Source organism: Mus pahari, chromosome 2 (assembly GCF_900095145.1).
Source record: "Mus pahari chromosome 2, PAHARI_EIJ_v1.1, whole genome shotgun sequence".
NCBI classification, from domain to species: domain Eukaryota; kingdom Metazoa; phylum Chordata; class Mammalia; order Rodentia; family Muridae; genus Mus; species Mus pahari.
The window spans coordinates 83,683,874-83,710,351 of record NC_034591.1 but is presented as its reverse complement, the minus strand read 5'-3'; the positions used below and the strand labels follow the sequence as shown (position 1 = coordinate 83,710,351).

The following is a 26,478-nucleotide window of genomic DNA, read 5'->3' as shown; positions in this document are numbered from 1 at the left end:
ATGTGTGCTTTTGACAAGTTTAAAACTGACAAATGTATAACAGATTATTATAAGAAACTTAAGTAGCTTGGAAGCATATCCGTAGTATTTTGAGGTACATATCAAAAGGGCAGCCATTGGCAAGGCTGTTGTGGTCAGAGGGGCATGAGGAAGATGACCCGGCTATGTGCTGGAAAGATGTGTCTTTTCTCCTGAAGAATATAGAAATATTCTGGCAGTGAATATAGCAATATTTACTTGGGGAGTAACTATTATTTTCCTTTGAAAATTCTGATCTGAAGAAAGAAGTGTTGTATTCTCAAACTAACAGACACAAATCAACTTGCTTCAGCAGGTCTGGGGTGGATCCTCAGACTAGCCCTGAAACATAAGACTGCTGTAACTCCTGGGCTGCACTAAATACTCAGGTTATAGATGGTTTTGTCTCTCTGAATCTTTTGATTTCTGAATTTTTATTTTGAAACTTTCAAAACATTAATATCTACCATCTTGTGTCTTGTTACTGTAAAAAAAGAAATTTAAAAACAATAATTGGTAAATATGTATTTTTCTTTTATAGAAGTCCAGCCCCTTTTCCCAAACAAAGACACATTTTGGAAAGATGAGATAATGTCCTCCAAGGAGGAAGTTCCTGGCCTCTAGTCATTTAGAGAACCTAGTATAAGCACAGTTCTCTTTTACTTTCTCTATTTAGCTCTCTCATCTAGCTCATATCCCCACAGCTCACGTGAACTCCTTTCACGTTTTGTTTTCCCATCAATACAAGACCAAAATCTCCTACAGATTTAAGTCTGGACCTGTTCTGTGTTGTTTTCCATCCTTCTCTATCATGCAATTTATACTGTTCACTCATGTTTGGAGAGCTCAAAGACTGTCAAAGCAAAGTGAAAAAAAGAAAAGAAAGTGTGGCTGGACATGGGGTAAGGAGCAGAGAAGAGCCAGCTAGTCTTCCATCTCTTGAACTTGAGTGTATCTCTGAACCTCAGTCTTACATTCCTCCTCTACTGTGGAGACCAATACTCCTCAGATTAAACACGAGTGTTTTAAATTAAAGATGTTCTCGATTTACATATGTAACATGTAAGGTATCTGCTTAGACTAGCTGCACAAATGCAATCTTTTTTCACACACCGGGGACTGGGGAAGAAACCTAGGGTTTTATTGATACTAGGCATGTACTATACCACTGAGCTACAGTCAGTGTCAAACTGGATTAAATAATAAAAGATGTGTCTATAACAAACTTTTAAAACCACAGGTGGGGAAGGAGTTTCAAAGGCTACCGGATCTGTATTTTCAAGCTTACAGCCTAGGCTCTCACTCCACACATAGAATGAAAGTGATACATTTCCTTACTTTTTCCAGAGGAAAAAGAAAATTCCCCTATGTATTAGTAACTTGGGTTTAAAAACTTTTATGCACTTAAAGGGTACTTTCAAATTTAGTTTAAAAAATCTATTGTTTGAGAATTTCATATATGAAACAGTTAGATTTTGTCAAACCCACCCCCTCCATCTCTGCCTCTGGGTCTTCCCATTCTTCTCCCCAATTTTTTAAGTCCACTAAGTTCATTCATGTTACCAGTATACTGCTTGAATATGGGTTGTATGTCAGGAGGTCACATCTGAAATAAACAAATTTTCCCTCTCCCAGCAACTATCAACTGCCAATAGCTTTTCATATTGGGGAGGAACTGGGTGAGTGCCCCACCACCACTGATCCTGGAATTTTAGCTGGCTTGATCTTGTGGAGTTTTAGGGCATTCAGTCACACCTGCTGTGAGTTTGTGTCTTGCAACATTCCTCTCCTGACCAAAGACACTGGTTTCACATAGGTCTTCTATTATCCCTGACCCTTATAATATTCCACCATTTTTTGTCTATGGTGTCCCTAATCCTTGAGGGTGGAGCAAGTGATACAAATGTTCCATTTAGGGTTAGGCACTTCACAGTCTCTTATTTTCTGCATTATGACCAACTGTAAGTCTATGAATCAATTGCCATATACTGCAAAAGGTCTATGAATCAATTGCCATATACTGCAAAAGGAAGCATCTGTGATGAAGGTTGAGAGCTGCACTATTTTATGGGTATAAAGATAAACATTTAGGATAGAGTTGAATACTATGTCCATTTAGCTAAATAATGATAGTAAGTTCTTTTCTGGGTCTATGGTCTATCCAGGCACAGGTTCTTGGCCTACTTAAAATACATTCACAGGCTCCATTTTCTGCAGCAAGCTTTAAATCTAGTTGGAAAGTGGTAGGTCACTCCTTTATTTGTGACACTGTTGTACCAATAGGAATATCTTGCCAGGGCTACTTACTATCAGCGCTTGCATAGGTCACAGTTAACTGATAACTTTTTTCCTGCAGAAGCACCTTCCAGCACTATGAAAACATATCTAGTAAAGATGAAGCTCCCAGGTCAACAGCAGCCTGATTTTTCCTGTGTCCCAGGACTCAAGTCTATGGTGGCTTCAACAATAGGGTCTTACTATGGAGTACTTGGTTACCAAGAGCAGCATAATATCCTGTCTGTGTTGTCTTGGGACGTCTGCTCACTGGTTAACAATTTGAAGGGAAGGAAATTGTACATAGCACTGGGCTTCTTGTTGGATAGCATATGACTTTTGGGAGAGGTATTATCCTCTTAAATAGAGAGTCACTTTATTTAAACTCTTCTTTAATGTCTGTGTACAATTTCATTCATGTTTTTAGATATAATTTTTTTCAATCTTAGAACTGACCTCCCTTCGGTTCTTATGTCTCAACAACACTAGAGTTCACAGAATAAAATAACTGCTGACCAATTAAATACAATTAGTTTTGAAGAAGTTGTATTTTTGTTTACAGTTCCTAAAGATAATTTAAATATTTCAGGATTATAGACTACATGTCTCAAATAAATGTCTAGCTCAATTTTCTAATCCCGGCTTTTCTTATTAATTTCTACATACTTAAAAAATTCATTTTATTTCTTTGCTCCCTGATGAATTCTAAAGTACTTGAATATCTTTGTCAATTATACATAAATACATACATATGAATGTACATATGTGTACATACTTACATAAAGAAACACAGAGAAAAGACTCAAAAAGTAACATACCTGTCAGTAGTCGTGTACACGTTTACATAATGAAACACAGAGGACAGACTCAAAAAATAGCAGTCTGGCAGCACTCGATACCCAGAGACTTCCAGCGCTGGTCAGTGAGAGGGAAGAGGAGGCAGAAGAGAAAAAAGAGCAAGCCTGCAAGAATCAATTTCCCAAACACAGGTGGATTAACAGCACCAAAACTTGGTGTGCTTTCCACGGCAGAGCAGCATGAGTGAAGAATTATTTGCTTCAATGTTGGGTAGGGGATGTTGAAAATTATGTCAGAATGCATTGTTGGAGGTATGTGGGTACCCCATTTTACTTAAAGTTGATTTCCCCTAACAAAAAAAGGATAACTTTCTAGAAAGACAGGTGTGGACCAACATTTGTCTATTCACCTTCTGTGCTATTTGGAACCAGAATGGCTGGTTTGTTTGTTTGTTTGTTTGTTTGTTTTACTTTCAAATTAAAAATTAACCATAAGCAGTTAAAATTTTTTCCTTAAAATATTTAATAAAGCATCCTTTAAAACAAATAAAAACATTTAGTAGACATCACACCACTGTGATCTTGGAAACTAAATTGGGAATATATGTTTTTAAATGTTTTACTTTTCTTTATTTCTGTGTACGGGGAGGGTGGGGTGCACACATGTCACTAACACACATGAAGGTTAGAGAACACCTTGCTAAACTTCATCGCCTCCTTTCACTGTGTGGGTCCCAAGAATTAGCGCCCAGGTCCTCAGGCTTTATAAGGAAATAACATTCCAGAGTCAATAAATACAGGGAAAAAAAGCAAATTCTATCTATACAAATTAATTTGGTCATTAATTTCAAACTTTGTAGAATTTTAAAATTCAACTTTGTTCTTGAACCAAAGATTTAGTGCTATTTTTAAAAGTTCCTGTGAGTTTATGTGTCTTCATTGAGCTGACATCATATTAGCAGGAAGATGTTATGGAAGTCAAAGGATGTGAAAATGTTTCATAAAAAAAAACAAACAAACAAATCTTATCTAGAACACTACTAATGTTAATGGGTAAAAACATTGTCATCTATGTTTAAAATTCAAAATATAGGAACAACTTTAATATCAGTTAATAACTGATAACTTTGTGGAAACCAAATTTTCAAGAAAAAGTTCAAAATGCAACACTCTTTGCATGAAAAACTAGAAAGTTGTTTTAAACTGTAATATGTACTTTTTTGCTTATGTACTATGATTTCCAATTTTGTGTTTTAATAGTGTGTTTGTGTATGTGTGTGTGTGTGTGTGTGTGTGTGTGTGTGTGTGTGAGAGAGAGAGAGAGAGAGAGAGAGAGAGAGTCTCTCATGCTTTTTTCTATATGTTTGTTTTATTTCGCTCTGATTTTTGTTTGTTTTGTTTTGCCTGTTTGTCTTCTAGAGAGAGAAAGTTGGGTAGGTTGAGAGGCTGGCAGGATCTGGGAGGAGGTGAGAGAAGAGAAACTGTGATCAGAATGAAGGGCATCATTAATTTAATGAGGGCAGCAACCAAGCATGAGGCCCTTGTATTTGTATGTGTGACCCATGAAGATGGCCTTAGCTATAACTTTTGTTAAAATACAAGAGACAGAATTATTAGAAAAGGAAACTACAGGAAAGATAAGTTGCTCAAAAAAGAAATAAAGAAGAGAAGAGAAGAGAAGAGAAGAGAAGAGAAGAGAAGAGAAGAGAAGAGAAGAGAAGAGAAGAGAAGAGAAGAGAAGAGGCTTTAGGACATGCATGTATATATAATATGTTTATATATATATATATACATATGCATATTTTGTTATATTGGTCTCTTTTCTATTTGGCTTTATCTTTTAAGATCTTAGCTTATAATTTTTATATTTATAATTATAATTTTACTGTTACTGCTGAAGCATTTTTAGTTTTATAGAAGACTCTAAAAAATAAATTTCCTTTTAAATTAGTAAAAAAAAAAAAAAAAAAAAAAAAGTCTTTTTCCTGTCAGTACCACTTTGGTAACAGCTGGGCACCTCTTAGCTCATTTGTTACGGGAGAATCCTGCTACCAATGCTGTTGATGTTGATAGTTATTTAAGAAGCTGTTTCATTTTTCCATTAAAAACAACATTAAATTTTCATAACAGATTTCCACAAACTTTGAATAGTCACCAATAAACCTTTTAGAAGGAAGCAAAGGAATAAAAATAACTGAAACCAGTTGCCCAGCAGGGAGCCAACCTCCTGCCCCTGACCTTTGTCACCACTGTGGCAATAAATGTCTCTTCAATTAGTTGGTCCACAAATGTCAGAATCTATCCCAACCCAAAGCTTTTGATAATGAAGTCTGGTGAATGTTTACATTGAATGACGCTGACCAGCACACTGCATTTAAAGCTACGGGAAGACATGCAACTGCACGCTGCTGTGTCTTTTCCACTGAAACTGTACTTACTATATGGGTTTTTAAATGAAGTTTAAAGCAAAGATGGATCGTGTATGTCTATATTGTGCAAATTGACTTGTATAATAATGTGAGTTCATCTCGGGGATCATCATCAGTATCCCAAGATGTATAAGCAGGTTGTGGATTGTGCTTTACCACAATACTCTATACACTGTAACTATTCACTTGCCAAAAGTCTCTTGACACTTGCTTCATGTAAGCAGGACAGACTACCAATCCTAATCAGATAGGCCTTTTCAAGTTAGCACTATTTCTCAAACATATCTGCCGCCAGTAAATAGAAAAAACAATATCTTTGCCAGTGATCTAAATATCACTCTTAACTATAACACTTTGTTCACTCATTGTGTTATAATTTAAAAGTGGGCACAGTCTTTGCTAGAACAAGATGAAATAATATTCTACAGTTTGTTTTCATTATGTGCTCAGAGACTACTGTTCATTTTATAAAAAGAAAACTTCAGTCGGACATGGCATAGCAGTAAATGCGCTTAATCTCAGCACTCACAAGGCAGAGTCAGACAGATCCCTGTGAGTTTTTAGGACAGCCTGGTCTATATAGCAAACTTAGGTCAGTAAGAGCAACATAGTGAGACTCTGTCTCAAAAACAAAACAAACAAACAAACAAAAGTAACAACAACAATAAAAGAAAAAAGGAAAAGAAAGAGAAGAAAAAATGTTAATCTTCTTGTTTCATTTTAGCTCCATCTTTGTAGACAAGGCCACAAAGCCACTGAGGGAAGTTACCAGAAGTATTGCCTTCCAGTTGTGAATAAAATGTGTGTGTGTGTGTGTGTGTGTATATATATATATATTACTGTGCCTTTAAACTGTAGTCTGTGTTTCAGACATGGCAACTGGAAGACAGCATTCACCTGGAGTCCTCTTGGAGCAAACGGCAGGATCTTCACTGCACTTCTGTCCATTACCACTGTCTGTGACACTAGCTGACACTATTGCAGCTAGGAAGCAGGTATACATGCGTGTACCACACTTATGTGTAGGTTTGTAATTTAGCCATGTTTAAAAGTTTCCATGCTGCACAGTGTTCAAGGATTTCACTTTAGTGAGTTAATTTCTATTCATGCATAATCAAAATTTGAAGGCCTTCCAAACTTTACTAACCTGAAATGTAAATGAAGAAAATATCTAATAAAAAATTATTTATAAAAAAAAACAAATAAAATGTCTTTTACCATTCTCAACCAACATATTATTTCAAAGAAAACTAAAGTAGATGTTTGATAAGTTAACTGTATACATTTTACTACTTTGTGGGTTATAACATATTATAACATATTATAACATATTTCTTACCCTCAGGATGTAATGTAAATAAATAACTTAATAAAAGAAAATAAAAATAAAGGAGATACTTTTAAAGAGGTTTTACATGTGAGTCTAATACACTTCAGAAAAATTTATAAAATGGTAAATATGTGTCATTCAAATTTGCAGTAGGAATAAAAAACAACAAATAAAAATCTAAAATTATTTACCAAGTACCTAAAATCTATTTCCAAAAGGTGGAAGGAATAACAGGATTTAATCCTGAGCTCTCCATGCTTTTGTTACAGCTTTGAGGACCACAGGTTTAAAATGAAGCTTAGAGGGAGCTTTGCTCCATGAGCTCCTTAGCAACAGTGGCATTGTTACAAGGACCTGTGTTCAGCAATGCTGTGGTCAGACCTGTGCCTTCATCCTAACAAGATGAAGAAGGACATAAAGCTATGTTTCCCCTTTCTCTGCACCCATCAAATGTTCTACTCTTAATTTCTAAAGGGCAAAAGAAGCAATGTTTTTAATTGTGACATCTATGTTATCGTATACAATGTATGCTTTTCAAATCTTTCAGAAAAGTGATATTTGTGGAGTTGGTCTTGGCAGCTTTTTTTATTAGAATGTAAAGGGAGAGGAAAGATACGGGTCTGGCGTTTCTGAATTTGGTATTGAAGAGGTGAGCAGCCCACTATGGACCTCTTTGCAAGTGCCAGGTGATATCTTCGATGTGTCAAAAGATATGTGAACGTGCACAACCACACTGCAATACTGTGCCCCACGCTCTAGGTTATGGTCTATGTACTACTGTGCAGTACAGCAACTACTGAATTTCCTGAATTTCGTCTTCTTCCTAGATGGAAATCAACAAAGGAATTTGACTCTATACATCTTGCTATTTTATCTGTCTTTTTAAATCACTTTTAATATATAGGAAAAAATAAAAACTATCTGGACTCCAGAGCATAAAACACAGAGTACTTTTTCATTATTTATTTTATGAGTATGAAACTTTAGTCCACACATATGTATACATACCACATAAGTGACTCCTGTCCTTGGAGGTCAAAAGAAGGCATTGGATTCCATAGACAAGGAATCACAGACAGTTGTGAGCCACTAGATGGGTTCTGGAATCCGAAACCAGGTCCTCTGCCAGATCAACAAGTGTTCTTAGTCACTGGGACTTCTCTCTAGTCTTCATATAGAGTATTTTTTTAAGGGACTATTTAAATACTGGGAGAGTTGTGCTTTAAAATTAGTTTTGAAGCCACTGTTTTGTGTTGTTAATTTTTAAACAACTCATCTGTGCTGTGTCTACTACATGACAAGAAAACAGGGAGAAAATGAACACTTATGAAAAAGCATCAACCATCTGAGAATCAACCATAATAGAATCTGTGCAATTATGTGGGATTCACATGGCATTCACGTTTTCTGATAATTACTCAAAATCTGTTCTTATGTTAACCTGAAAAGCTTTCGTTCTCACCATAGTGAGACTGATACAGCCAGCTTCAAAACAGATAGTGTATTCTGACCTCTGGTTAGAGGCACAATAGAACTGCTAAGAAACCAACACAGACCTCTCTTACATTGCAAACAATTTGTTAGAGCTTTAAAATACATGGTTTTCCCCACCACAAGCAGACTCCAGTTCATAAGTCCATATGAGAAAGCCTAAAGTCAGAAAGGCCAAATTCATGATGTCACTGGAAAATCCCTAAATTACATGAAGATGGCCTGTTTCATCTGCTTGGGATGTTACGTTCCATTGCAACACATGATAAAATTATGATGTGAGTTTTTTCTCTCTAAGATTTGTAGTTTAGCACATGGATGCTAAGACCCAGGACAAATAAAATAAAAGTCAGGCATCCCTTGTTCATAGGGATGGTTTGCAATTACACATTTTGTTACATCTTCAGAGATAAAAGCTGCGTGTGCAAGTGATTAAAGGATGCTTTTATTTCTACTTAAATCAATGCATAATAAACCACATATAATTAATAACAATTTAGGCCCATTACAGAGGTTTAGCTTCTTTTTTATATGTTTACTAATTAAAAGAGTATTTCTGCCTGATTCTTTGACATATAAGTTTAATGAATAAAAGATTCTGATATAAAAATGAAAATAGGAATACAAAGTTGCAAGTTCAAGTGTATGGTGAAGATTAAGGACAGTCAGGAAAGAGCTATGCAGAGAAGAAATGGGCAATGGCTCTAAGTGACAAAGAGGAGTTTTAAAGTTCTCTCTCTCTCTCTCTCTCTCTCTCTCTCTCTCTCTCTCTCTCTCTCTCTCTCCCCTGTGTGTGTGTGTGTGTGTGTGTGTGTGTCTGCCCGTCTTGTGTGCATGAGTATGCAGGCACTGATGTGCAGGTGCCAACCACAGCTGGATTTGCAGGGGGGTTGTGAGTTGATCTCTGTAGCTGCTGGACTAGAACTGATGTCCTTTGCAAGAACATTAAAAGCTCTTAACCATTGAAACATCACTCCAACCCTTGGAAGAGGAGTTTTTGATGGAAATTTGAAACAGTACTAACCTCTAACTTGGGAAGGGGGCACATTCCCAGTTGTTCTACCATCCCCTAAATTGGAATGTAATTTCACAAGAGTCCCTTTTAGCGAATGAGTGATAAGATATTTTAATATAATCCTGAATATAAGTTTAGATTGAAAATGGGAATTGGGACCATAATTAATTATGTTGCCAAGTTTTTTAAACTCTGAAAAGTCAAAGCGATGAAAATGGCATTTCATAGGGTTGCAGCCCTCTACAACATCCCAAGTTAAAACTGGTAAAACGACAGTATCCTTTGTGACAGTTTGATTAATATTAATCCCATATGCGGAATGAGTGTGAGGAATGAATACAGTTGTGGTGTTGGCCCTTTCAGAGATCACTGTAATAAGAGACTGACATAAAACCAAGTAAGTGTAAACACTGACTTCAGCTGGGGTGATGGCCTTGTTAGCACTCTTAATACTTAATAATGAATAATAATAAATACCGGAGGTCCCCAGTACACTCTGCTCCAAATGCGCATTGCCTCTTGCATCCATCAATCACTCTTTCAGGATAATAAAACAATTCAAAGGCAGCATCCAGTCCTAAGCAACAGCTCTCTCGGGAGGGAGGGATGCTTTATCTGTTTTATCTCCACTTCTGTGAGCTCGCAGAGGATTTTACTTGCTTAAAATGGATCAGGGAATGGCTTGGGGGTCCTGTTTATTACCATTGATGACCCCCCTCCAAGGTCTCAAAGGCACTCAGAAACCCTGCAGGAGGAGATTGGGAGGAGTGGAGACCCCCTTCTCAAAAACAAAACAAAACAAAACAAAAACAAAAACAAAAACAAAAAAACAAAAACGAAAAAGAGGGCCACAAAGCAAGTAGGGGGAGGGGTAGAGAGAAAATGAGAAGGTTATGTGTTGGAGACCCTTAGATCAAGGCAAATAAACAAATAAAACATTCCTTAGGATTTAGAGGGACTAAAAGAAGTAAACAAACCGCCACCCCAAGTTACTTAAAAGAACTCTGTTTAATATATATATATATATATATATATATATATATATATATATATATATATATATATCAAAACCGACTTTTAAAGGTTTATTCTCCCACTCTTGGTTTCAGGGAGCTAACGGTCTTGGTTTCAGGGAGTTAACGGTCCCCAGAGCAGATAATGAACAGCGCTCTGCAGGGACAAGGGGGGCGGTGACCTGTGGGATTGGGGTGAGCCAGCTCCCGAGCCACCCTTCTGCAGCTGGAACGACCGACTTCAAGAATTCTCACACCTCGGCCTGGGACGAGGAAGAGAGTTAGAGTGAGAATGAAGCTCGAGCGACAAAATGAAAGAGCACCCCAAATCACAGTCGCGAAGCGCCCGCCCGGGAAGAGCGGAGCCGGTCTGTAAGCTAGCGCTTTAACTCTGGAGGCTCCCTGCCGGCGCGACAAGGAGAAAGGTAGCTCGGACTAAAAAGCTCTGGATGGCACACACACACTGGAGAGGTCACCACACAGGGTGGCCGCTGTGGCGGAGGGAGGGTGTCCGGACCTCCATAGCTACTCTGATAAGCTTCGGAAAGTATGAGCCGGACCTAGACCACCCAGCTTAGGGAAGTTTCTTTAAGGATGCTGGTCGGCTTGGCAGAGGACAAATGAGGAGAAAGCGCGGGGTCTCTGGGCTAGTCCCAGAAGATTCCTGCCACCGCCTCTCAGCCACGGTCTGCACGGAGCCCACCTCCGTGCTCCACTCCGCGAGTCCTGCAAGCTTCGCAGACTCACGCTAGTGCCCCCCACACACACCTCCCGCCCCAACACTCAGTCCCGCAGAACTAGCATATATGGAGAAGGACTTCGAACCCGGGGAGAGAAGCAAGAGCCCACCGCCAACCGGCCAAAGTCAGTGTCTAGGCAGGGCTAGGATAACGCGGGAGGTTCCGGGGATCCACTCCAGCCCGACGCAGCGAGTCCATTTCCCCAGCACTGGCGCTGTCTGCCCACCTAATACATCAGTGACCCAGCCACAGACCGACCAACCCAGCCCAGTGAGAGCTGCCCACGTCCGTGTTCTAGAAAGCCTCTGATCGCTCCCTTCCCTGTGTGAGGATACACCTCAAACCCGACCATAAACCAGCCTTAGATGCAAATGCAGTCGGGCCAGGTCCGCACCGGCGCAAGAAGGCGCCCGGGGGAGGTGAGAATTGACTCAATCTTGCTCCTTACCTTAAAGAATTTTTTTTTTCTAGCGGGAAGAGGAAAGTTTGGTTGGTTGTTGTTGTTTTTCTCTCCCCCGGGGAGGGGTGTGTGATGTGCGGAAAAAGCCCAGGTCCGGGGATCCTACCAAGATGTCAAATACCAGGATCCACGAGCCGAGGGGACGTACACTCTAGGGCAAAATGTAATGCCCAAGTGTCCCAACTTTGTGGCGGGCGCTGCAAACTTCCAACACAAGCAGAAGGCCGGCGACACGCAGCCGCAGAAGTTGCTGCGAAGTGGCTCTGACGGCGGCGCCGGGCTGGGGGGTCGCAGGACAGCGCGGGTGGATGCGGGCGCTGGGTGGCGGGAGGATACTGAACGCGCCCGTGGAGCTGGCACTGCCGGACAGGCTGGCTCGCTAAACGCCGGCGCGGGCTGCAGAGGCAGAGCCCGGTGCACCAGCAACCGAGGCGGCGGCGGTTCTTACGCGGCTCGCTAAGCTCTGCTCTCTCGCCTCTCTGGGCAAGGAGTGTGCGCTGGCTCCTGGTGTCACTGCAGAGCTTGAGCCTCTGCCCCTCCCAGCCCGCCCGCCGCTGCCCGCTGCCCCGCCTTCCTCTGCCCGCCGCTCCCCCTTCGTGCCTCGCGCCCTCTCTCCCGCTGCGCGCCAGCGTGCAACACACACACACACACACACACACACACACACACACACACACACACGTTCCTTTGCTGCCTCTTTCTCGCATACATTCCGGTCCAACGACCAAGTGCTCCTCACACAAGACCCTCGTGGGGCTGCGGTCGGGGTTGGGGGTTGTCACGGTGTCACAGGACACATTGCTTTCTTTAGGTCCCTGCCGCCTGGGGGTGGGGAGAGGGGTGGGAGGGCGCCTTTGAGACCCCCAACAATGATGCACAACCAGACGCTCACGGGGGACCATCTCACTGTCCAGAAACCAGGGAACACAATGAAGAGTAACTCTGAGCTTGGTTAGCGATCCGGAGTGTTCAGTTGGAAGGCTGGAGGTTGGAGGAAGAGAGCACAGAATGTGACTCTCGCAGACCGCCTGCCCCAGCCTTCACTCTGGAGCTTTTGCCTCTGCAAATCCAGCCTCTGGGGCTTGAAACTCAGCAGCTGTTTTAACAACTGGAAAAAAAAAAAAAATGACCCTACAGGACCAGTGAGACCCAGCAGAACTTGGAAAGCCATTAAGGCTGACTAGGTAATTATGGGAAGAACTTGCTTAATTAGCAACCTGGCCTGAGCCTGGGTGTGTGTAGGGGTATGGAGTAATATTTAGAAATCTCATTTTCGTGACTGAGAACCTAGATTAGCAAGTCTCTTTTCTCTCTTTTCCTTCCTTCCTTCCTTCCTTCCTTCCTTCCTTCCTTCCTTCCTTCCTTCCTCCCTCCCTCCCTCCCTCCCTCCCTTCCCTTCCCTCNTCTTTCTTTCTTTCTTTCTTTCTTTCTTTCTTTCTTTCTTTCTTTCTTTCTTTCTTTCTTTCTTCAGACTCTGTCTTCTAGGGTATCAAGTTCTAAGAATACACTACACCGGATTTATTAATAGTGTCTGTACTGAAAACATGAAAACGCATATGTACTTCCATTGTTATCAAAGCAAAGATAAGATAAAATTCAACTGTATCGAACCCTTATTTAGAACTATTGGCTTTCTGTTAAATGCCTTTGAAAAGCAAGCATCTTGCGGAAGGCAGTTCAGCCCACTTTCCAAAGTTCTGCTGCTAGGGAGACTACTACTCTAGGTGGATTTGTTAAATGCGTCCATGCTGTGACATAGTTTTGTAAAAGCCATAAAAGGCTTAGAAGGTGCTCAGGGTATAGGTTTCAGTGCAGAACTCTGGTGTATGAAGGAGTCCAGGCAAACGAGGGTGGGGGAGGGGAAGGAGGAGAGCATTCCACAGAGAAGTAAATGAAGAACTTGGAACGTGCCAGAGTACGTGGTGGGTGCCCTGGGAACAGGGAGAAGTTAGGTGTGGCTGCATTGCAGGTGCAGCGAGCAAGGCCTCCCACCCCAGGCTCCAGACTCAGGGAGACAGAACTTCTGAAGGTGACCGTTGTTTGGAAAATGATTAAAGTTGTTAAGAGGAAGCGGATCATAAGGTTTGTGTCATTGCGTATACATTTAGAAAGGTCACTCTGATATCTCTTAGGAAGACAAATAGGAGTGACTTAATAGTGAGGAGACTTCTACAAGGTAGAAATAAAAGTAGGTCTCAACCAATGAAGCTGAGCGGCCGGGGCCATTTCAGATACATTTAGAATTCGCTGACAGTGGTTAGTAAGTCCTTATAGGAAGTGGAAGAAGAGGGTTAGTTCTAAGTCTGGGTGGCACACGACAGGCCGTGGTGCCACTAGCAAGAAGAAACAGTGCAGAGAAATAAAGATGTAGAGATGATAAAGATGTGCGCGTAGGTATAGATAAATGCATATATGTCTCTGTTTATACATGGTTATGTTCTCGGCTTTAAGTTTGTGGAGTAAGGGTGTTGGTAATGTCTGAATTCAGCATTGTGTTGGCAGCTGGAGAGGGAGGAAGGCTTTTGAGAGAGGTCGGGTTGGAATCAGGGGTCATCCGCATTCAGGTGTTTTGTAAGTCTGAGAGGAAGAAAGAAGTAAAAAGACAGGGGAATGATCACGCCAGGACACTAGTGCTACAGAAATAGGAAGAAGAAGAAAAAAGCCTGGCAAAGATAGAGACCATAAAGAAAACCAAACAAGGAGGGAACAGAATTAGTAAAGCCAAAGGAGTTGGGGCTGGTGACCATTCTAGGCTGTGACAGACGGATCAGTAGAATCCAAATGAAATGGGATTTCATTTTTTAAAAAAATAGCTTAAGAGGAAGAGTAATTTTTCAAGTTTATAAAATGTTTATTAATTAGTGGTATGTATGTGTGTTGTTATGCATGTAAGAGCAGTCCTTGAGAAGGCCAGAAAAGGGTGTACAGTCTTCTGGGGCATGCCCAGTGTAGATGCTGGGACTGAACGCAAGTCCACTGCCAAAGCAGCAAGCCCCCTTAAACCCTGAGCCACCTCTTCAGCCCCAAGGGAAAGGTTCTGTGGTGACAGTCCCCATGCCATTTCACTTTGCTCTCATGTGTCTTCCCACTGCTGTCCCTCTTCCCTTTATTTTCCAGTCACTCCCAATTCTTACTTTATTACAGCTTATCTACCACCTTCTCTATTTCCTACTAAGAGCTCTTCCTGCTATCTTATGGTTTCTTTTCAAGTCTTGTGACCCATAAACATACACATATATAAGCCACACATATATGTATGCATATAAACAATGTCAAATCTAGGTTCTATACATGAGCAGAACCAGAGCACTTACCTTTCCCAGTCTCCTTATTTGGCTTAGCATAATGATTTCCAGTTGTGTCCATTTTCCTGTGTCCTGATTTCATTTTTGTTTATGGCTGCATAAAATTCCATAAAACATACCACATTTCATTCTCACATGTATTGCGATCAATAAATACAGATATGCGAGCGTCTGTGGTATGTTGATTCCGGATCCTTTGGGTACATAGTCAAGAGTGGTATAGCTGGGTCACAAGTCAATTCTATTTTGGGTTCAAATTTTTTAAATTAATTTATTTTTTTAATGTGTATGGCTGTTTTGTCTACAAGCACATGTAAGCACCACTTGTATAATCGATTGTGGGTCCCCGCACCTAGCTGCCTTTATGCACCAGCTGGGGGGGAGCTGGGGAGCAGGGTCTCGGAACCTGGTGAGTACAGCGGGTATGAACAGCCCAAGAGACTGTTTCAGAGGCCAGCTCCTTTATTGAAATAGGAGGGCTAGCGTATACAGCTCACGTCATTAGGGAGGGGAGGAAAGAGGTCAAGGGAAGAAGTACTGCCTTAGTGTCAAGCACACCAGCTAGATTAGCAGACTGCCAGTCACATGGTTTCTAAGAAGCCAGTTGTCTGGTAGGGAAACAGAAGCCTAACTGGCTTTGTCCCTTTGGAGTTGAGTAGGTCCAAGGCTAATTTGGGTAGGGAACAGCCTCACTACTGCCATGCTCGCTGAGAGATTCCCCCCCCCCCCGGCTTGGCAACACTCTACTGTCCCTTATCTGGCTTGGAATATCCACCTGATGCGTGCAGAGACCAGGAGAGGGCATCAGATCTCTCGGAATTGGGGTTACATTTGGTCGTTAGCCACCATGTCTGTGCTGAAAATTGCACACAGGTCCTATAGAAGAGCAGCCAGTGCTCTTAACCACTGAGCCATTTATCCAGTCCCATTTATCCCATTTTCAGTTTTATTTTTTCCTTAAACTTCATTGTAGACTTCCATGGCTGCTCTACAGGTTTACATTCCCACCAGTGATGAACAGAGTTCTTCTTTCCTAAACTCACCTTCATTTACGGTCATTTGCTTTTCTTTCTTTCTTTTTATTACTATTATTTTTTTACACTCCAGTTTATTCCTTCCCCATCAACACTCTGACTGTTCCATATCCCGTACCTCCTCCTCACCCCGGTCTCCACGAGGATGTCCCCACCCCAACCCCCACCCCACCTGACCTCTAAACCCCCTGAGGCCTCCAGTCTCTTGAGGGTTAAGTGCATCATCTCTGATTGAACACAGACCCAGCAGTCTTCTGCTGTGTATTTGTTGGGTGCCTCATATCAGCTGGTGTATGCTGCCTGCTTGGTAGTCCGGTGTTAAAGAGATCTTGGGGCCAAGGTTAGTTGAGACTGCTGGCCCTTCTACAGGGTTGCCCTCCTCCTCAGCTTCTTCTAGCTTTCCCCTAATTCAACCACAAGGGTCAGCAGTTTCTGTCCATTGGTGCAAATATCTGCATCTGACTCCTTCAGTTGCTTGTTGGGTCTTCTGGAATATGGTCATGCTGGGTCCCTTTTTGTGAGCGCTCCATAGCCTCAGTAATAGTGTCAGGCCTTGGGACCTCCCTTTGAGGTGGATCCCACTTTGGGCCTTTCACTGGACTTTCTTTCCCTCAGGCTCCTCTCCATTTCCATCCCTGCATTTCCTTCAGACAGGAATGAATATGGGTCAGTGTTCTTACTGTTGGATGGCAAACCTCTCCCTCATTTGATGCCCTGTCTTCCTGCTGGAGGTGGGCTCTATAAGTTCCCTCTGCCTACTATCAGGCATTTCATCAAAGGTCCCTCCCTTTTCTCGAATAAGACAGATATGACATGTGTTATTTAGACTGACCGTCATATTTAGTTCTAGTCTTGAATTCTTTTCATTGTAGAGCAAAACATTTTCTGAACATTAATGCTTTTAGAATATAAAAATAGAACAATTTATAACACATGTCTCATGGAATAGTATTACATATTAAATCATTTGCTTATTTTTGTCCACATTTACTGTAAAACTACAAAATTCATATTCAGTGAATTGGAAAATTCAGAGATGACATTAAGTTCATTTGAGAGGACTCCTAATTCAAGCCTGTGTCTTAGGCACAGTGCCCCAGAGGTGTCCTTGGTTCCTATGAAGGGAGACTATTTTCAGGTCAGTTGTGAGACACTGATTTGCCATTTGTCATGAGTGATGTTGGTACTAGCTACACCAAGACCCTGGTGGAGAAATCTGTGAGCACACAACTGAAAGAAGCAACTCCCTGAAACATTTCTCATGGTTATTTCAGTTTCATTTTCAAAATGACAGTTACTGTTATGGATGCCTCTGATGAAACAACAAAAATTATTCATTTATTGAAATTTCATCTCTATTTCTTTTTAATATTCCCCGGGGCAAACTAGACAATGTATGTAAGCCCTTCCATTGCACACTAACATACACACATCATCTATCCTGAGATGGCATGTTTGAATAACTATGAACTGCCCTAGCTGCTTTCTGAATGAAATATATACTTAAAGAATAACTGGTAAACATTCTGTGCCATTTTGGTTTGTATACTAATGGACTATTTTTAAATGAAGAGCCTGTCTCTTCAAGGTAATAACAAGTAGCATCTATTTCCAGTGAAAACAAAATCTAAACATTTAGAGACCTTGAGTCAGTCCCAGGGAACCTAATAGCTCCTGGTACTGAATCTGAGGTGGTTTAGTGTAGCAAAATATATCATTGTTTGCAAGATTTGCATAAAATGGGGAGCCAGTATTTTCTAAAGGATGCATCCTAGAATAAGCCCTGAGTTAAAGTGCCCTTTAAAGCATAAAATAAACCACTAGGCTTCAGTGTAACACAGCATTAGAAGCTAAGTGAAGCAACTTCGTGTTTTTTTACACTGCAGTGATCAGGTTAAAGGGACTAGTCCTCACTGGGTTTGGTGTCACACTAAAGAATACCTTGAGTTATTGAAGAAGTTACTAATTTTTAATTTTTTTCTAGCTGTATATCTGTACACAACTAGAATTTACTCACTTTACCTCAAACAAAAGTAAACACTGAAAAGATCATATATGGAAAAGATATGCAACACCAACTATCTTCTAGTATGCAGACATTAAAGAGATTTTTAAACAACAACAAAAAAATGCCTTTTCTGGTTAAATTGTTTTCTTTGGAAAATATGATTATTTTACAGGGGATGCTTGAGTTTACTTATAAGTTATTTTGAAATAAATATTTAAAATTTTCTGAGTCATGAAATATAAAATATTGATAAAAATAACTCATGCAACTTGAGCTCCTCTGGGCCCTCTATCAATTCTATTCCATGATCTAAGGTCCCCTGTAAAGTGAAAAAGACCACAGCATAAGAAACAGTCATGTCACAAAAGTGGATTGTAAGGGCTTCAAGGTTGGGGCATCATCATTTTAATCATAATCGTGTAATACATTTGTTACCCACCCACCAAATGCAAGTATATCCTTCAAGAATCCCAATTCTTTACAGTGTAACAGTTGACATTCTCCTCTGGTGGCTGGGAGGGGCAGTGGGACAGGAAAAAAATTTCAAACCATCCTCTAAGCCTTGAAGCATGGATACAAGAGACACTTACTCCTGGTCTTGCTGGCAGATGTCACACCTGTTCATGCATGCAGTTTCCATGTCTCAAGTACCATACACTGTCTCTCTGCGGCAGGGGTTGTAACCCTATTCTCTACAGTTCTGTCAGACATAAAGGGTCATTTGACTACTCTGACACATGTAGCCAGTGAGAAGGTGAAATAAATCCTAGCCAACATTCCGACTTTCTGAGGAAGTTCAGTCAACTTAAAAGACTGGGCGCTTACTATGTGCACACATTGAGCTGGAAGGGAAAGAGCAAATGAGTCCCTTTCCTTGCAGAAACTGTAGTCTAGCAGGGAAATATATAATTTGCATGTGGTATAGGGGAATAATGAGGTGCTATGCAAATCTAGGGGAAGCTTGGCAGGATGAAATCCTGGAAGGATTGTTAGAGAAAGTAACAAATAGGGATAGGGTGCAAGAGTGGCTCAGTGGTAAAGGACTTGCTTAAAATGTTGGAAGCAGGAGCTTGATCTCCGGCAACACTAGACAAATTTCTCACCCAGAAAAGACTTAAATAGATATAAACTGGTAGCTCGGTGGCTGTGGGTGCAAGGATTAGAACAAGAAACAGCCTAGACTTTGACACACTCAGGGACTCTTACTAACTGGAAAAATTAATTGGAACTATAGAAAACCACCTGATAACAAATATTGGGATAATAATATATTTCACTGAGTCTTAATTTGATTAGAATGCTTTTAAAAATATTATGGTATGCTCAATTATATTTACTTTAAATCAGAATGCTATTATCTTCTAGAAAGAATTATATATATATATATATATATATATATATATATATATATATATATATATTAAAGCCTCAACTACAATCTTCACCAAATCAAGGGGTAATTCCCGTACAATATCCTTAGTTCTTCTTTTTTAAGGTATTGAGCTACTACTACTTCATGCAAAGTACTTGGTGCAGTGATATCCAAAAACAGCACTTTGCCCAGACAGTTAATAAATGTTTCTTAGGTGCCTCTTACCTTACAGAGTCGGGGACATAGGATTCAAAAGATAAGTGTCACTTTTGTCTTCTGAGAACTTAGAACGTAACAAACAGGCTAGCTGGCTTTCCGCCACTGGTTGCAGCCTCCGACTACAAATGGAAGCTGCGCAGAAGAGTAAGAACGCAGGCTCTGACTTGCTCCCACTGGGGACTGTTTGACTTGGTAGGGGAGAGAGTGGGAGGGTAGAAATCCTGGAAGCAATATACAAGAAAGAGACAGGAAGTAGGAAGGCACGTTTGAGAGGCAGTTGATAGATTTATTTTGCTGCAATAGATTTTGTCCAGAAAAAAAAAAAAACAAAAACAGAAGAAATTGTTCTTTCGGCTGGGCACACTGGAAATAACATGTTAGAAGCTTTGGCTTCATCCACTTGGCAATGCACAAAACCTAAATAGAAAAAGCAAGAAACAAAATACCATTTTCTACACTTAAGAAGGACACTGGTGACTTATAACAGAGATAGTCTTTTGACTTTCAAGTAACAGAACTTTCACACATAGAATTCCTATTTGTTCCACTCCAAAGCATATACTCTCCCAGTCATCTCTTTTCCTGTGGACATTTTTATTAATTTATATATTATACTCTATCCATTAGATGGTAAAGAAAACATCCAAGTGCTTTTCATGTGAATCATATTTCCCAAGAGCCTTCTTTCTTCTACAGTCGGCAATGGCAGAAGTCGGTGATGCCCCAGCACTCTGGTCTAGTTTAACTGTGTTATTAGCACAAAGACAGAGAACGAGAGCCCAGCACTGTGATGTCACTGAGGATACGCACACACAGGGAAGAGGAGAGGGAAGTACAGTACCAGCCTAGAGCACAAAGAGAGACTTGGATGGGGGCTCTTACATGCAAGTAGGATAAGGGGTTGTGTGACAAATAATGTCTCTATAATTGAATTCATGTGAGGATGGCCTTATTTAATCCATTTTGTTTAGATGAAGCGGAAGGAAAAAAAGAATGTCTTTCACGTGAGAAATTTGGGTCCAGTCTCTTAGCGTTACTTCCCAGTGATGTCATTTTGCCTTAAGGTCACACAAACACAAAGTCTACTTATTTTTAAATGTCATATATCTGAATGGATTCAAATGGAGTGGAGAAAAACACAGGCTTTTGATCTAGAAATCTTGGGTTCTGTTTCCCACACACTGCCATTCCAGAGGCTACAGGACAGTATGAACTTGAAACATGGAATCTCTCTGAGGCTGTCACCACTCATCTGTAACATGGGAAGTAACATTTCCCTCAGAGTGTTATTAGCAGGATTAAACAATGTTGACAAGTAAAGCACATAGAAAATAATTAAATACACAGGACATCTGCTTCATCCAGATTATTAAAAAAAATGTAAAGGAATAATAAATTGAAAGGACTTGCTTGGCTCTGGCATACAGGACATCCAGATGATAGCTTCAGGTTTGACAAAATGCACTAAGAACTCTTCACGACTTTACATCTCTGCAAAGTTGACGTCACATCCCTGACAAGCACATTGTGAGAAAAGCACATTTATTTATACTTCTCACATGACAAAGCTGAAGCTTTGGGCCATCAGTGGTTAAGCCAGGATCTGAGTCTCATTCAGCATAACTTCAAATATGGTGTTCTCAACTAATTTTGTCAATCCTGGGACGGTGCCAGGAACTACTCTATCAACTATTTTTAAATTCATTTCTGTTTTCTTTCTCTTCTCATGTTAATAGGCTTAAAAGAAAAGGCTTTACCACAGAATATGTTTGAGAGCCCCTTTTGCATTTGATAAGAGTGGATCCATCGCAGGAGCTGCCTCTGCCAGTTGTGTGCTATGTATCATGCTAGCTACAACCTTTCAGACCACAAGTGGAGAAGATTAAGTCAGTTAAAATATCCCACAGTGATTTATTTATCTATGTGCTCTGCCCTCTTCTTTGAAATCACTAAAATTCTGTCATTGCCCCAGTGTGAATCCTGAGCATCTCTCTGTTCCCAGTCTTGTTCTCATGTACTGTTTTGGATTTCTGAAGCGACGGATTTCCAGTAATGTGACAATTTTGATGTTTTATCACTTCTCACCTCCAAGCTCAAACAGCTGAATCAAAATCCTAGGGGATTCTAGTTCAAAGAGACTACTAAAGGTAGGATATTTCCCAGTAATTGAGAAAAGAAGAGAGCAAAATGAGAATTCACATAGGTATGAGACTCAGATGATGGGAAACTTAAATTTACTTATGCATCTGAGGAGGCAGAGGAGGAAGAGAAGGAGGAGGAAGAGAAGGAGGAGGAGGAGAAGGAGGAGGAGAAGGAGGAGGAGGAGGAAGAGGAGGAAGAAGAGGAAGAGGAGGAGGAAGAGGAGGAAGAGGAGGAAGAGGGGGAGGAGGAAGAGGAAAGAAGAAAAACTTTAAACACCTCACCTCTGTGAGGAACTGGAAATCACCTAACGAGCAACGAGCAAGTTGTGCTAAATGCAGAGTGCCACTCACAGACTGGAGACAAACTTACAGCCAATCAACTTTGGGCTAGTGCTTTTAATACCGGGTGTGACTTTCTCAAAGGAGGAGGCCACATAGTCCAGCCATGCCTCAAATACAGACAGAACTTCAGAACCACAGCAGTATGACTCTCTTTGTCTTTTCCCCAGAAGACACATTTGTGAATCTGTTTCCTCCTCATCTTAACTTCAAGACAATGCATTATATAGTGAAAAAAAACACAACAAAGTGAACAGCAGTAATATCAGTGGGTCATAGCAGATTACGAAGGGGAAAGGAAGTAGGAAGGATGAAAAGGGAATACTAATTAAGAACTTATCATAGATGTGAGAGAGTAGGTGAAATCATTAGCAACATTAAAGATGACCAGCTGACATTCTAGAGTATGTGTAGAAGTGAAGCAAAGATGGCCTCGTTAATAACTAGATATTAAGAAGCTTAAGAAAATGGCTAAAGTCTCACACACACCCCACTCACACCTCTTCTTACCATGTATAAAGGTCAAATAACTAGCTCAAACCACTCAGGGAAACACTTCAAGACATTGGCATAGATAAAACCTTTCTTAATAGAATTCTAAAGTATTAAGAATTGACAAATGGGATTTCATGAAATTACAGCTTCTATACAACAAGGAAAACAATTAATTGAAGAAGGAAACAGTCTTCAGAGTGGAAGAAAGTGTTTGACAACTATTCATTTGACATGGATTCATATTTAGAATATGTAAAGAAATGAAATTGAAATGACAAAATAACATGCAATGAAATCAATGAATGAGCAAATTAACATTTCTTCAAAGAAGTAATAACAGCTAATATCTAAAAAAGATGCTCAATATCCTCAGCCATCAGGGAAATGCAAATTGAAACTGTGTTGAGCTTTCAGCTCACCCTAGTCAGAGTACATCATCATCATCATCATCATCATCATCATCATCATCATCATCATCATCATCATCAACAGCACATGCCAACTATCAAGTTCAAGAGAAAACAATGCTATGTAGCTTGTCAGCACCACAGGAAGTGCTGTCAAAAGGGGCACGCAGATCGGAAAGTGTGGGTGTGGTGGGAAACAGACATGGCACTGAGGGTGCATATAATAGGAAATGTGGGGTGAGAAGGGGAAGGCAGACACTGCACAAAGTGTACATAGGAAGTGTGGGCTGGGAAAGCAGACGTGGCAGAGAGGGGCACACCGAATAGGAAATGTGGGGCAGGGAGGGAAAGACAGACATGGCAGAGAGGCACAGCAGAGCGAAGTGAAAACACTAGAAAAGCTTTAGCCAGAATGTCCTAGTAACATCCTTAGACTCACACTGATGCAGCAAGAACACAGAATGGTAGGTAGCTCAAGGCCACTCCATCTATGGCAGGACAAGTGAAGAGAACTTCAGAATATGGAGACACGGAAGCTCTGAAGTCAGAAGTCTTTTCAGTGAAAAGAGAGAAAGTAAATTAGATTGTGGATTTGAACCAAGTGGGATTTAAGCCAATTTGCCTTAAGGTAGAATTTCCCCAAGGTTTTCTGTATTTAAACATAACGTCTACTATTACTTATGTGATTGATTTGTTTAAGATGTAGACCCTCTCTCTATAAAATAGCTTATTTTAGAAGGAAATTAACAACCTAAACAGCAATATCAGTGTCATGGACTGGTTATGTTTTTTTTCCTTTCCACATATACATTAAAATAAACATTTTAAAAAATGGAATCACTTAAAATATCTCATGCCATTGTTTCTTGTATGCATTAGAGGTGAGATGGTTGTCGGCTGAGAGGAATGGAGAGGAATTCCTATCTGGCTTCTGCAGTTGTGAGAAGTCACTGAAAGAGTTTAAGGAAGCAAGAAATACAGTAGAGCTATGGACAGAGTAATGAATCTAAAATGGGGGTATGTCTGGGGCAGGGGGAGGGAGCTGAAGAGAAAGGCCCCTGAAATCTAGTAGAGAATAGACAGGATTGATGGCTTCTGTACTGTTTCTGGTCAAAGAAACTCACAAAGATGGTTCAGTTTCAGACATGAAGAATTAGACTCTACCTCCAATAAAAGAACAAAAATTTTGTGCTCACGTTCTGTCTACTCCAGCTCCTATAATCACATGCTAAAAGCTCAGTATAGCTGAGTACAGTGTCAGCAGCATAATTGGAAAGAGGTTCTAATGGCTCAATGACCAATCCCCCACCCCTTTGAAGACATGCCATGCTTTACAGAATTAGATAATGATCGATTTAGTTTATTTCAATCTGAATAAAACACAAAAAAATCTTAGTTTCTTTTTTTAAAGACACTCCAAGGGGTAAACAATTGCCCAAGCTACCTGAGGAGAAATGATCAGTAGAGCCGCAGCAGCTATGACTTAACTTGGATGTCACTTGTTAATTCCTATGCATGGAATTAACAAATATGACAGTACTTCACAGAATACCCCTAGCATGATATCGACACCTCAAAAGCATAGAAAAGATGACAGTGTCAACATCCTGCTAGCAACATTCCGCTAGCAACATTCCTCTAGCAACATTCCTCTAGCAACAGAAAGTCCCCAAGTCTGCCAGAAGCAATAACAAGTTTTACGTTTTAAACTTTATTTCTACTTTGGAAAGGGTTTTCTTTTCTCTTTTCTCTCTCTCTCTTTTGTTTTTCAAAGTCTAAACATTGAAAATACTTCTTTCTAAATTTTCTGTAGCATTTTGTACCCAGTGTTAAGCTAGTGCTAGTGTGCTGTGACATACCTCTTGCACTCTGCCTGGTGGTCCTGAGGATGGGCTCTGTAGGGCATGTTTCTGCATGGCCTGCTCTGTTAGATGACTCCAGTGATGAGTTGGTAGAGGAGGAGCACAGGGCTGGAGGAAGGAGGAGCATATTCCTTCTCTTTGATTCTTGGACCTGTTTTTACTGCCTGCTGCCATCTGCCTCTCTGTATCGATGACTCTTCAGGCAGTGGCAATAATTTTGTGGACACAGTAGCTGGCTACAGTTGATGAGTTTCTGTTTGTGGTTCCTCATCACAGCTCCTCAGAGACATCAATACCAAATGACCAGTGCCCTCTCCTCAGAGGTCCAATGTTCTTCCCAAGGTCATAGACAACAGAAATAGATAAATAATGCCTTAGCCTTGAAAATCAGAGTTTCACCTCACAGGGTCTCTCTCTCTCTCTCTCTCTCTCTCTCTCTCTCTCTCTCTCTCTCTCTCTCCAAGCTTCTGGGTTCTGGCACTTTCTCTCTTCCATTCCACACGTTGCAACTGCTTTCCCAGGGGCACCCTGTGTGGTTATATAGTGACCACCTTTTACATTTTAGTTCTTTTAACAATTCCTGTTTTTAAAAAAATAGAGCTTCTGACTTAGGATTGGATCACAAAGATACGTATTATTTACTATATGAAATATTCTCTTAATAAGCCAAAGAGCACAATAAGGCATTAAGACTAGTAAGAATGCCGAGGTGAGAAAGACACACATCTGATTGATCTTCAGCCAAAAATGCCAAGGTTGCGTGGTAGAGAATAGTTTCATTAAATAGTATTTGGAAAACACATGTGGGAGAATAAAATTAGATTCATATGTCATATTATATACTGAAAACCTGTAAGTAAAGTTGATTAAAAATACAAATAGAAGTCTTGACACACGTTTGTAAATATATTTATTTTCATTTTATTTGTATAGGTAGTTTGGCTGCATGCTGGTCTGCATACTATGTGTATATAGTGTTCATACAGGCCAGAGAGGGGATTGGAGATCATGGAACTGCAGTAACAGGTGAATGTTAGCTGCCATGTAGGTACTGGCAATTGAACAGCCAGTGCTCAACTGCTGAGCTATAGCTCCATACCCCAGTCTTAAAACTTTAATGGTACTATAAAAATACAAAGGGACAAAATTTGACATTGATATGATCAATGATTTGGGGCCTATGACCCCCCATTGGAAAAATTGCTAAATTGAACATTTGTAGCAAATCATTTTTGAAACACAGCAAAGACATTCTGTGTAAAGGGAGAAAAAAATTACAACCCATATGTCTGATCAGGAGTCAATCTTCCCCAAGATGCAATTTGCAAAACACAAGAAAATAAAGAAGAAGGAAGACCAACGTGTGGATACTTCATTCCTCCTTAGAATAGGGAACAAAATACCCAAGGAAGGAGTTACAGAGACAAAGTTTGGAGCTGAAACAAAAGGATGGACCATCCAGAGACTGCCCTACCTGGGGATCTATCCCATAATCACCCACCAAATGCATACACTATTGCATATGCCAGCAAGATTTTGCTGAAAGGACCCTGATATAGTTGTTTCTTGTGAGACTATTCCAGTGCATGGCAAATACAGAAGTGGATGCTCAGAGTCATCTATTGGATGGAACACAGGGCCCCCAATAGAAAAGCTAGAGAAAGTACCCAAGGAGCTGAAGGGGTCTGCAACCCTATAGGTGAAACAACAATATGAACTAACCAGTACC

General features: G+C 40.5%; 1 protein-coding gene across 2 annotated transcripts in view; it reads right to left on the bottom strand.

Annotated features, from left to right (window-relative positions):
• The window catches only part of Ndnf (neuron derived neurotrophic factor), a 40,599-nt gene extending 21,012 nt beyond the window's left edge, over positions 1-19,587 (bottom strand). Inside the window, exon 1 of one of the 2 annotated variants that reach the window (XM_029535623.1) lies at positions 19,512-19,587. The gene's annotated coding sequence lies outside the window, so the exon portion shown is untranslated. Of the gene's footprint in view, positions 1-11,555; positions 12,083-19,511 lie in introns of those variants that run through there. The other variant, XM_021190631.1, reaches the window with a different exon arrangement.
• Between the last annotated feature and the right edge of the window lie 6,891 nt (positions 19,588-26,478).